Raw genomic sequence first — 13,820 nt, 5'->3', positions numbered from 1 at the left:
ACAGCTGACAACCCTCTGTAACTCCAGATTCATGGTATCGGATGGCCAGCACCAGACAGGCACAGGATGTGCTCCATACAGGCTGGCAAAATACTCATATGCATATATTAAACGCACATCGGTACTTGTGGAGCTAAATGAAGCCACCGGATACACTGAACCTGAGGTACAAATAGTTCTGAACACCTGACAGTGTTACAAATCAAACCCAGGTGCTCTGTGAGAGCAGAAAGTGCTCTTCTCACTGAGCTATCTTTCCAACTCTCGGAGTATCTTAAAAGTACATGTATTTTTAATAAGCTTTTATGCTTAATTATAAAAGTGTCTAAATTAACAGTAAAGTAAGTATATATTTACTTAAGTAATTATTGCAGACTATAGAGATAATTATTATAAGCTTATGTGTGGAATCTATTACATAATTAATTACATTGTGTTTAAGATAATTGTTTTATATATAATTATCTTAGGCACATGCGTTTATTTTTATTTTCAGATTATCCACCTTAATCTACAAATAATTTAGGATATTTAAGCAAAGACATATATACTATGATTAAATATAATTTCATTTTTATTTTTTAAATTGTGTTTATTGATTCACTTTATATCCTGGTCATAGCCCCATCCTTCATCACCTCCCAGCCCCGCCCTCCCTCCCTATCCTACATCACCCTCCCCTGTTCTCCAGAAGAGAGGAGCTCTGCTTCCCACCCATCCTAGCTCATCAAGTCATATGAGTATGTCGTCTCGCCCTGCGGCCTGGCAAGACATCCTGCCAGTGGGAAATAATTGAAAAGCTAGCAAGAGAGTTCATGTCATAGAGAGGCTCTGCTCCCCTCACTAGGGAATCCACATGAATCCCGAGCTGGCCTTCAGCTACATCTTGGTAGAGGGCCTAAGTCTAGACCATGCAAGGTCCTTGGATGGTGTTTCCATCTCAGAAGGCGCCTCTGGGCCCTGGTTAGTTGGCTCTGTTGGTCTTCTTGGGAAGCTCCTGTTGCCTCCAGGCCCTCCTCTCCCCCACTTTTTGCAAGGTTCCTTACACAGTGCCCATTGTTTGGCTGTGAGTCTCAGCAACTGTTTCAAGGAGCTAGCTGCTGCAGGGAGCCTCTCAGAGGACAGAGGACAACTCTGCTTGACTCCTGTTTGCAAGCATAGTATAGTATCCATAATAGTGTCAGGGGCTGGCTCTCTTTAAATTAAATGAAGTTCATCAAAAAATGAGAAAAAATTCAAGATAAAAAAATTTGAGATGCGCACACAGATGCACATGCCTGCGTGCGCACATTTACACATGTACATACCAGTCGCCTATACAAAATATGACACATTTTTGTAAGGAAACTATATATAAGGACATGGAGAAAGGTTGCATAGTAAAGTTCAATGGCAATGAAAATACCATGACACAGGGCACTGAGTATGAAGCAAAGTCATCTGTTTGTAGTAAATGAATACACACAGTCTGAGAAGCTGATGTTGTACGGTCCTGTCCCTTGGTGTAGAAAATGCACTTGCCCAGCTTGACTAATGGGAGATGACAGAACTATACCGCCAGGAAGACCTTTTTTTGTGAGTATCAACCATTTCAGGTGGAAATGCCTTGCAACTTTACTATCATTGCTATTTTGAAACAAAGACACTAAAATAACTTTGAACCCTATATCAGTGATGGCGGACTTGTGATTTTTAAAGTAAATAAAATTTTGTCAGTAATTTTGTTTTCATCATACTAATAGCAGAAGATGAAGTGACATTGATCCAGACCTAGTATATCCCCAGTACAGGCTCTTTTCTCTCTTGAATATTTTTCTTTCCCTTCTTTCTCTCTCTCCCTCTCTCCTTCTTTTCCTTCCATCTTTACAATATACACCATATTCTGCTGTGTAGCAGGAGAAGCACATTCCTGTTTAAGTTACAAAGCATGTTTCTATTTTTATAGGACATACTGCTATAGTCTTGTGGTGATGTTTCTTGCTTCTGATTTAACAAATTACGTAAAATAATAATTCTAGTTTCAAATGAGTAGCTTACAAATTGATATAAACAGTTTTTAAAGATGTCCTCCAAACACATCAGGACCACACCCATGAACATGGTGTTGGAAACCTGCAGGCATGCAAAGAAGATGCTTAAAATTAGTAAGTAAAGGTTTTCTGAGGCTGAGTATAATTTTTGGCAAACTGAAAATATTAATGGTTTAGTTGGAAGTGTGCCTGACTCTTGGTCCATTTTCTGTTTTTATTATTAAAGCACTCAAAGATAAAAATCACACCATCTGACACGTAGAATTACCACTGAGTAAACTTTTGTACTAATAAAAAATGTACATCAGGTGCTTGGGTAGAACTGCAGGGGAAGCAATGCCCTTGTCATCTGGCAGGTTTTGAAAGCATGCATACTGCTTTAGTTAAGAGACCCTTTCCTTCTAGAAAGAGAGCAGCTTCAGTACAGGAAAGACCCTGCATTAGTTTGTTTCTCCATCAATTTTATAAGCCTAATGCAATGGATTTTGTATGTGCACTTGTGTGAGTAATATACATTTGTAGAGATGCACTTCCCAAGAGAGGGCACATGTGAAGAAGATAGGTCTATATCAAGTGTCTTCTTCAACTGCTAGGTATCTCATTTTTAGGAATGGGTTTCTCATTCAACCTAGAGCTCACTGTTTTGTCTAAATTGGCTAAACAGTAAATTGCCAGGACCTGCCTGTCTTCTCTTCCCCAGGGCTATAGTGACAGGTTTATACCACCCAATATGGATTTTACATGGATTCTTTGTGTCCACACTCAGATCCTCATGGTTGGACCTGCAGAAAAACTGTGGGCAGGGGCATCTCTGGGACAACTTAGAGATCTATGACATAGTAAGCTACAGGGAGAATATGAGGGGTACTCTAACTGAGATCTTAGTAGCGGGGGACATGAAGACTGGAAAAGCCACCTTCTAACTATACAGGACTCCTATTGGAGGGAAGGGAACACCTACCTACCCACAAATACTTTGACCCCAATGTATCCTGCCTACAAGATGTGCAGGGATAAAGATAAGCAGAGACTGAGGGATGTCTAACCATTCCCTTGACACACCATGAGAGAGAGAGACACACACACACAGCCCCTGACACTGTTATGACATTCTGCTATGCTTGCAGACTGGAGCATAACATAATTGTCATTTGAGAGGCTCCACTCAGCAACAGATCAAAACAGCTTCTGAGATTCACAGCCAAACACTGGCCAGAGCACAGGGAGTCTTGTGGATGAGTATGTGTAGGGGGGATGATAAAAGGACCCTGAGGGGATGGAAGCTCCATAAGACCAACAGAGCCAACTCACCTGTGTCTTTGGGGGCTTGTGGTTACTGAAGCACCAGCCAAGGACCATATATAGACTGGGCTTAGGGCCCTTACACAAATGTACCCAATAGGCAGCTTCATGTAGGTACCATAGTAACAGGAGCTAGGGCTGTCTCTGACAAGGATCTTGTTGTGTACTTTTTTATCATTTCCTCCTGGTGGGGATGCCTTTCCAGGCTACCATGGAATAGGATGAGTTATTTCCTGATGTGACTTGGTGTTCTGGGAGCGGGAGAGGAGAAGAGGGAGGGAGGGAGGGAGGAGTGGAGAGGAGTGAGGGGACAATGATTGGGATGTAAAGTGAATAAATAAATTAATTTCTAAAAAGGCATTGAAAAGTACCTAACTGGTTCAGGTCCTTGTTTTCAAATGAGAACTGGACAGAGAGGGCAAGGCTGGGGTAAGCAAGCATGTGTCTCTTGATATTTCTGTCTCATTTCATTATGTAGATGATACAGGAATAACACAGTACACAGTAGTGGGAACTACCTTGAAATCAATTAGTCAGTTATGAGATGGCTTTTATTTTACCTATCATATGTAAAGCAATAGGTACTCCATGCACAAATGCACATAGAAATTATTACTTAAGATTGATACAAAGACTGACTGGCTTATGAGGAACTATTTCGCCCAAGAAGCAAAATTTACCTACTATATTTGGAGAAGCATTGAAGTCGATGACAAACTAAAGTACAAATCATGTATTTAATACATAGAAAAAGGACTTTAGGACAAAGAACTTAGAGGATATAATTATTTATGGAATGTCCACATTCTTCCCAATACAAGTCACTTGATAAAGGACCAAGGGTTCCCCCCCCACACACACACTTTGTGCAATCTCCTTAGCTTCTGACTCTGTCACTTTAACTAACAGACATGCAGCCTATTCTTACTTTTATCTCTCTCACTGCATCACTTTCAATTCCTTTTTATATACTTCCTTTTATCTGGGTGTCAGAGTCTTTATAAATGATAGATTGTAATCTTTGCTAGAAGAAAAAAATGAAACTTACAAAATGATGGATTTGATTTTTAGAGATGCGATGTACTCAGATGGCAGCTACTTGGAGATGAGCTTCTAGAGAGATATAGAATTATGTGCCCTTTATATTAACCCCTGACCCCATGAATACAAAAACTTGCAGTAAATTCCCATAAAAAATGTTTAAGAAGTCCTTGTCCTTCAGGTATCTGTGCATAACCATAAATCTCAGAGTTTTCATGTTGGAATAAGAATTATATCCTCAACTTTAATCCATCTCTTTAATATATGCAAATTACCTGTGCATTTGGTCACTGTAGTACAGTGAAAATATATGTATGGCTTCTGTTTGAAACATCCAGGAGGATAAATGAGAAGCGGATGAAGCTCTGGTGGAATTCGTACCCTAATGAAACAAATGAGCACATAAAGTGATAGATGCCAAACCGGTGCTTCTGACCTTCCCTTGGGATTCTAGAAGCTTTTGAAAGCCAAGGATCATGCCCCAAATGTATTCTGATTTTATTTGCAAAAGCCTATTTGTTTCATAGGACTGAAGTTCTGTGCATGACTGCTTAGGTTTCCCAAGAATTTGAAAGGAAAATGGTTTGAGGCAGAAGTTAAGTTGGGGGAAATGTCAAATTCTTCCAAGCCAGACTTCACAGCAGAAAAATTCAGCTTCGTATTGTCTAATGTAGAAGCATGCTTAGTGATGAGACAGGAGATTAGTGTTCGGTGATCTCTACATTTCAGTGAAGAACTGAGAGCTGGTGCTTTGGGAATGTTCTGTGAAATACTGTCAGAACAGCTATGGAGAGCCAGGGGAGGCACTGTTTTAAGAACTTCATACACACTAATTCAGTTAACCTGTCATACCAAGGAAATGTCGACAGACATTATCTGTTTCACAAATAAGAAAAGTAAGGCCAAAAAAGGGAAATGTTTTTATTGTCTCACAGCCAATAAGCTGTAAAAAGTGGACATTTCTTTAAGGAGTTGATTGTTGGTCCCAAATCGAAGGATTTAACATTTGAATTTATGCATTCCCACATGTAATTAGAACAGTAGTCTTATATATTCGGAGGGAATTTTTAAATCCTATGTTAACTAGAATCCTTTTATATTAGAAAAACTTAGAGTTAATTTTCTAAAGTCACTCAACCCTATCTTAAAATTTGATTTTGTTTGATGCTAGAAATAGTAATTAGATATACAGAATGACATAAAGATGTTGGAAAAATAAAAATGTGATAACTTTCTTTTTTAAAAAATTTATTTATTTTATGTATATAAGTACACTCTCTTCATGCAGACCAGATAACTATATTGTATTACAGATGGCTGCTAGCCACCATGTGGCTGATGGGATTTGAACTCAGTACCTCTGATGAGCCGCAGCAAATTGCTCTCAACCACTGAGCCATCTCTCCAGCCTGATAAAACTTTCTTTTTAAAAGTACCATTTTTCAGGACTTGCAAGATAGCTCAGTTGGTAAAGGCACTTGACAGTAAGTTTGATAACCTGAGTTCAATCCCTGAAATGCATAGGGTAGAGGGAAAGAATGGACACATGTAAATTGTCCTCTGACCACCACATGTATGAATGGTCATGCATATGCACAAAGACACACAGAAAGCATAGACAAATACATTTTAAAAATTATTAATTTTATCCATGTACTATATCTAATGAAGTACATGTATTTGTTTGTTCTTTAATCAGAATATGCTCAGTCATACACACATATATTTGCCCTCACCATTTTTTATTTTTTTTTGCCAAACATTTTTTTTTTACTGTTTTTCTTGGTAAAATTTTAGTTATATATGGACGCTGTTCTTTTCTTCTTCTTCTTCTTCTTCTTCTTCTTCTTCTTCTTCTTCTTCTTCTTCTTCTTCTTCTTCTCTTCTTCTTCTTCTTCCTCTTCTTCTTCCTCTTCTTCTTCTTCTTCAATATTGTATTTAGATTGATTGGGACCTATTCTTCATTTTAGATGTCTGCTATGGCTTGTGAGTTATGGTTCTGTCTCTGAGCCTGAGAAAGATGTTGTTACAGAGGAGGCAGAATGATGTTCTGTATGAACATCTTGATTGCTCAAGCAGGCTTCTCTATCAGTGCTCCTTATTCTGTGTCTTAGGCCTCTAGGAAATTACATAGGGATATTTGATCAAACTCATTTAAAGCACCTCCAAACAAGTTACTTATATTTCCCCCCACTCTTTTGACTGTTTTATATATCTTTTCTAAAATGTCACAAGGATTGGATCCACATGAAGAAGCAGCCTGGAAGATGTTATAGCCTGAGCAGAGGGAGGCCATGGTAGTAGGTACTTCACTCTTTTAACTTTCTTTGCATTTCACAAAGTTATTACCTCTATCTTACAGGTCAAAGTATGCAAATGGTCCCTGTTCTAACCAACATCTATGTGCCTTGGATTACAAGTCAGCTCCATGAATTCTGACTCTATATTTTTAAAATATTTTACCTACATTCTCAAAATTCCAGTTGTGTCTTTCACTTCTTCCTGCTGTACTATCCACTGGTATAAAATATAAATTTTAATCAAGAAGCTCAATTAAGTATTGTAGAATTTTGTTGGGAAGGTGAGCTGAGCCCCTAGCTAGAGATGGGAATCATCTGAAACAATAATTGTCCTAGAATAGTTCGACCCTGGCCAACCTCACATACTACTGGGAGTCCTTCCTGTATCACATTCAGTTGGTATTTTACTGTTTCTTGTTTACAAAACCACTCTGAGGTCCAGAGTTTGTATCAAGAATGACTTTGTATTTGTAAGTGGCTAATAACTGATGCGGGATTGTCTGATGTATTTTGATGTTAATTCCTACGTGTTCTCTCTGGGACTCATCTTCTGTTTAATAAAAAGCCACCCCACCTGGACAGGGCAAAAGAGATAGGTGGGTATAGGAGAGAGAGAAATTCTGGTAAGAAGAAAGAACACCATGAGGAGAAAGAAGAGAGACCTGAGGAGAGGAGAGGAAGACCGCCATGGCTTAGCTGGAAGAGAAGCACAAAGCTGGCATGGATGGAGAATTCGGCCCAGTTGAAGAACATTAGAAAGTATTTGGGATTATGGATGGGAGGTAGATTGAGAGAAGTTATTAGAAACAGATGGTATGGGATTGAGGCAAGGATCCCTTGCCTGCCCCACTGTGGGAGGTAGTTTAGAGGATTGATATCTGTCTTGCCCAGGTTAACTAAGGCTATTTTAAAATATAACAAGTGTCTGTGTCTTGATTGACTCCTAACCCAACCTACAGATAATACAGATAATTTTAAAACAATAGATAACATCTATGTATAAAAACTACTAAGGGTGTTCTGGTTGTTTTTGGTTTTCTTTGCCAACTTGATACAAGCTAGAGCAATCTTGGAAGAAACAACTCTCAACTGACCAAACACCTCCAAAATATTGGTTCTTAGGCAAATCTATTGGTCATTTTCTAGATTAAAAAGAAAACTGGGAGAGAGCCCTGCCCTTTGGTAGTGTCATCTCTGGGCACAGGTGACCTTGAGTTGTATAAGAAGCCAGGAGTATCTTAGTTACTTTTATATTGCTGTGACAAAAACACCACAACAAAAGCAAATTACCAAATAATGCATTTGATTTGTGGCTAATCACTCTGGAGAATTAGAATTTAAGAACATCATGACAGGTGGGACATCAAGTACCTTTGGGCTTGGATCTCTCCACCCAACCGCTGCTTATCATCGTAGCCCATCTGGAACACAGAGAGCAAACAGGCTAAGTCAGGCATGGGCCACAACCCACATTAGGTGTCATCCTGAGAAGGACTGTAGGACACTCAAGCATATTTTGGCTTGAATCACTCTCTTCCCACTGCTTACCAGCCTGGCCCATTTGGGTCACATGAAGTGACGCAGCAGAGGTGAGTTGGGTGCCAGCCACAACCCACATTATCCACCATACCAAGAAGGTCTGAGGGGTACCTGAGTCACTTTTGGCTTGGCGTTATCTCAGCCTGTTCTTCTCCTTCCTGCCAGACATAAATGGGACATAGACAGGGAACCCAGCAGATCTGAGCTGGGTGTAGGCTCCAACACTAATTGTGCACTATCCTGAAGAGTCCTAGCAAATAGCTTTCAGATTAGAGTTCTCTTTGCCAGCTCCCAACCTGCCTGGCCCACATGGGACACTGATAGTGACACCCCATTGGAGAAATCTCTAGGCCTGCTAATACCAGAGACAAACAGGTGGATAGAAGCCAGTGCAAGAAGACAAGCAACAAAACTCAGAGCCATATGGTAGAATCCAGTGGTCCTAGCACAGCAAGCCCTGGAGATACTTATACCCAGGAAATGCAAGAAGAATATTTTAAGTCTGAGATAGTGAAAATGATAGAATCTTTGAAAGAGAAAAATAAATCTCTCAAAGAAATACAGGAAAATACATTCAAACAGATGAAAGAATTGAATAAAGCCTATAAAGCATTACAGGAAAATTCAATGAAGAGGAGGAAGAAATTAATAAAACTGTTCAATACATAAAAGTGGAATTAGAAGCAGCAACAACAAAACAAAACAAACAAACAATAAAACTCCACAATCTTAGAAAATCCTGGATTTGAAAAACCTAGGAAAGAGAGCAGGAGCTGTAGACACAAGCAATAGCCACAGAATACAAGGGCTGGAAGAGCAAAATCCGAGTGTAGAAGATAGGGTTGAAGTTATCAATACATCAGTTAAGGAAAATGTTGAAATTGAAAACTTCCTGAAACAAAACATCCAAGAAATCTGGGACACAATAAAAAGACTAAACCTAAGAATAATAGGAATAGAAGAAGTAGAATATTCCAAGCTTCATGGCACAGAAAACATTTCTAACAAAATCATAGAAGAACACTTACCCAACCTAAAGAAAGAAATGCCCATAAAAATATAAGAAACCTACAGAACTTCAAATAGATTAGACCAGAAAAGAAAAATTTTCTGCCACATAATAACCAAAACACTAAATGTAAAAAAAAAAAAAAAAAAAAAAAAAAAAAAAAAAAAAGATATATAGTAAAAGTTGCAAGAGAAAAGGGCTAGGTCACATATAAAGGCAAACATACTAGAATTATACCTGACTTCTAAACAGACTATGAAAGCAAGAAGGACCTGGATGGCTGTCATACAGACACTAACTGACCACTGATGCCAATCAAGACTACTATACTCAGCAGCACTTTCAATCACTATAGATGGAGAAAACACTATATTCCATGATAAAGTGAAGTTTAAACAGTACCTAGAAACAAAACAAAAGATACTACAAGGAAAACTTCAATATAGGAGGCTAAATTTACCAAAAGAAAGGAAACTCTCTCTCTCTCTCTCTCTCTCTCTCTCTCTCTCTCTCTCTCTCTCTCTCTCTCTCTCCCACCACCAACATAAAATACAGGAACTAACAATTATTGGTTATTAATATTTCTCAACATCAATGGCCTCACCTCTCCAATGAAAAGACTCAAGCTAAAAAAATGGATACAAATCAGGTCCCATCATTATGCTACATACAAGAAACACACCTCAACAATAAAGATAGATATTATCTCAGAGTAAAGGGTTAGAAAAAAGGCATTCCAAGCAGACAGATCCCAGAACAAACTGGAGTAGCCATTGTAGTATCGAATAAAATAGACCTTCAACAAAAACTAAACAAAAGAGATGGGGGAAGTACACGTCATACACATCAAAAGAAAAATACACCAAGAGGAAATCACAATCCTGAACATCTATTCCCCAAAAGCAGGAGCACCCACATTCATAAAAAGAAATTTCACTGAAGCTTAAATCACACATCAAACCCACACATTAGTGGTAAGAGACTTCAATACTTCATTCTCACCAATAGATAGATGATTGAGACAGGAAATAAATGGAGAAATAATGAATCAAATGGACTTAACATATATCTATAGAACATTTGACCCAAACACAAAAGAATATACCTTCTTTTCAGCATCTCACAGAACCTTCTTCAAATTTGCTCATATACTTGGTCACAAAGCAAACTTCAACAGATACAAGATCAAAATAACCCTCTTCATCTTATCAGACTACAATGGATTAAAACTTTAACTAGAGAACAACAGAAAAAAAGAAAGCCTACAAACTCATGGAAACTGAAAAACTCTCTCCTCAATGACCTGTGGGTCAGGGACCATATAGAAAAGAATTTAGAGACTTTGTAGAATTCAATGAAAATGAAGGCACAAAGTACCAAAACTTATGTGACACAATGAAAGCAGTGCTAAGAGGAAAGTTCATATCACTAAGGGCCTACATGAAGATATTGGAAAGATCCCATACTACTAACTTAACAGCACACCTGAAAACTCTAGAACAAAAAGAAACAGACACACTCAAGAGGAGTAGATGGCTGAAAATCATTAAACTCAGGGCTGAAATCAATAAATTTAGAAACAAAGAGAACAATTCAGAAAATCAAAGAAATCAAGAGCTGGTTCTTTGAGAAAATCAACATGATAGACAAACCCTTAGCCAAACTAACTAAAAGGCAAAGGGAGAGTACTCAAATTAACAAAATCAGAAATGAAAAGGTAGACATAATGAAATACACCAAGGAACTCCAAAGAATCATTAGATCTTACTTCACAAGCCTATATGCCACAGAATTTGAAAATATAAATGAAATGGGCAATTTTCTTCAAAACTACCAATTACCAAATTTGAATCAAGACCAGGTAAACAAACTGAATAGTCCTATATCTCCTAAGGAAATAGAAGCATTCATTAAAAGTCTCCCAACAACAACAACAAAAGCCCAGGTATGGATGGATTCAGCACAGAATTCTACCAAACCTTCAAAGAAGAATTAAAACCAATGCTTTTCAAACTATTCCATAAAATAGAAACAGAAGGATCATTAACAAACTCATTCTATGAGGCCTAGTCACCTTGATACCTAAGCCAAACAAACACCCCACAAAGAAAGATAATTTCAGACCAATTTCCCTTATGAACATTGATGCAAAACTACTCAATAAAATACTTTCAACCCTGTCCTCCCCAGCTGAGTAGATTGCGTTCTCCTGTAATGCACCACAGAATAGGGTTCTGGTGACCCTAACCATGTTAGCTCTTCAGTCCTTTCACCTACCCACCACCATACTTGGCAAGCATACCCACTGTTGTGCCAGAAATGGACTGACACTGACACCACGCCCCGTGTGTACCCAGCAATGATCCTGGAGCAGAAGGAGGAGCTATCTGATACTGCTCACTGAAGTGTGCCTCCAGGGAAGGGTATTCTGCCTGTAGATGAGTACATGGAAGCATTACCAAATGCTAGCCAACCATTGGCATTGAGAACACCAAGGAAAACAAACACTTCTACTGCCAGCAGCTGCTGACTGCTGACAACCATGTGAATCCCTGTATTTGGGTAGAGGGATAATCCTCTTCCATGAGACACTGTACCAGAAGGTGAATTATGGATATCCCTTTCCCCAAGTTATTAAGTTCAATGATGATGTATTGGGGATTACAGTGGACAAGGGCATGATTCCCCTGGCATGATCCAATAATACGACCACTACCCAGGGGCTAGATGGGCTGTCTGAATGCTGTGGCCAGAATAAGAAGGATGTACCTGACTTTGCCAAGCGGTGTTGTGTACTCAAGATTGGGGAGCATACCCTTTCATCCCTTGCCATCATGAAAAAGGCCAATGTTCCGGCCTGTAATGCCAGCATCTGACAGTCAAATGTCTTTGTACCCATTATGGAGCCTTAAATCCTCCCTAATGGGGACCATGACTTGAAGCGCTGTCAGTATGTAACTGAGAAGGTATTGGAAGCTGCTGTCTACAAGGGTCTGAGGGACCACCATGTCTATCAGAAGGAACCTTGCTGAAGCCCAACACTGTTAGCCCAGGCTGTACTTGCATCCAGAAATTTTCCAATGAGGAGATTCCCATGGCAACTGTCACAGCACTTAGTTGCACAGTGCCCCCTGCTATCCTTGGGGTAATTTTCCTGTCTGGAGGTCAAAGTGAGGAAGAGGTGTCCATCAACCTCAATGCTATCAACAAGTGGCCCCTGATGAAACCTTGGGCCTTGATTTCTCTTATGGAAAAGCTCTGCAAGGTGTCTGCTCTAAGGTCCTGGCTTGGGAAGGAGGAGAACCTGAAGGCTGCCCTGGGGGAGTACATCAAGTGAGTCCTGGGCAATAGCATCACTTGTCAAGGAAAGTACACTCCAAGTGGCCAGTCTGTAGCCACAGGCAGTGAATCTCTCTTCATCTCTAACCATACCTACTAGGCATGAATTCTGCCAAGGAACTCCTACAGTTGATATAAGGCTGTTCTGCCAACAGTGCAGGCACCTGCCTAACCACTTGCTATTGAAGAGGGCACATTCTGGCTCTTACTCATCACTCTTTCTGCCCTCATGACTGGTGTATAGTGTTGCTGTGAATGCTAATTCTGCCATCCCATCCCTTCCAGCCTACTGCCAATAAACAACTATTTAGGAGAAAAATTCTTGCAAACTGAACCCAAGAACACATCAAAAATATCGTTCACCATAATCGAGTAGGCTTCATCCTTGTCATGCAGGGATGGTTCAATATATGGAAATCTATCAATGTAATCTATCATATAAACAAGTTGAAAGAAAACAATCCACATGATCATCTCCTTAGATGCTAAAAAATCATTTGACAAAATCTAGCACCCACTCATGTTACAAAGTCTTGGATAGATCGGGATTACAAGGCCCATACCTAAACTTAATAAAGGCAATATACAACAAACATATAGCTAACATCAAACTAAATGGAGAGAGACCTAAATCAGTTCCACTGAAATCAGGCACAGGGCAAGGCTGTCCATTCTCTTTATCTCTTCAATAAAGTACTTGAAGTCCAAGCTAGAGCAGTAAGGCAACTAAAGGAGAACAGAGGAATACGAATTGCAAAGGAAAGAGACAAAGTATCAGTATTTGCCGATGATAATGATAGTATACATAAGTGATCCCAATAATTCTGCCAAGGAACTCCTTCAGCTGATAAACATTTTCAGCAAAGTGGCTGGACACAAAATAAATACAAAACAATCAGATCCTTCCATTTTACAAAAAGACAATCATACTGAGAAAGAAATTAGGGAAACTATACCCTTCACAATAGACACAAAAACCATAATGTATCTTGGTGTAACTCTAACAAAGCAAGTAAAAGACCTATATGAGAAAAAAGTCTTCAAGTCTCTAAAGAAAGTAATTGAAGAAGATATCAGAAGATGGAGAGATCTCCCATGCTCATGGATCGATAGGATTAACAGAGTAAAAATGGCAATCTTACCAAAAGAAATTTACATATTGCATGCAATTCCTATCAAAACCCCAACATTATACTTTACAGACCTTGAAATCACAATTATCAACTTCATTTGGAAAAAGCAAAAAGCCTCAAATGGCTA

At 39.1% G+C, this 13,820-nt stretch overlaps 1 pseudogene; it reads left to right on the top strand.

Moving 5' to 3' along the window:
- Nucleotides 1-856: 856 nt before the first annotated feature.
- LOC127187701 (fructose-bisphosphate aldolase A-like) lies at nucleotides 857-12,660 on the top strand (annotated as a pseudogene).
- Nucleotides 12,661-13,820: the final 1,160 nt, after the last annotated feature.

The sequence above is a fragment of the Acomys russatus genome, chromosome 1 (assembly GCF_903995435.1).
Source record: "Acomys russatus chromosome 1, mAcoRus1.1, whole genome shotgun sequence".
Lineage (NCBI taxonomy): Eukaryota > Metazoa > Chordata > Mammalia > Rodentia > Muridae > Acomys > Acomys russatus.
Note: the sequence above shows the minus strand (reverse complement) of the source record. Positions and strands in the feature narration are given on the sequence as shown.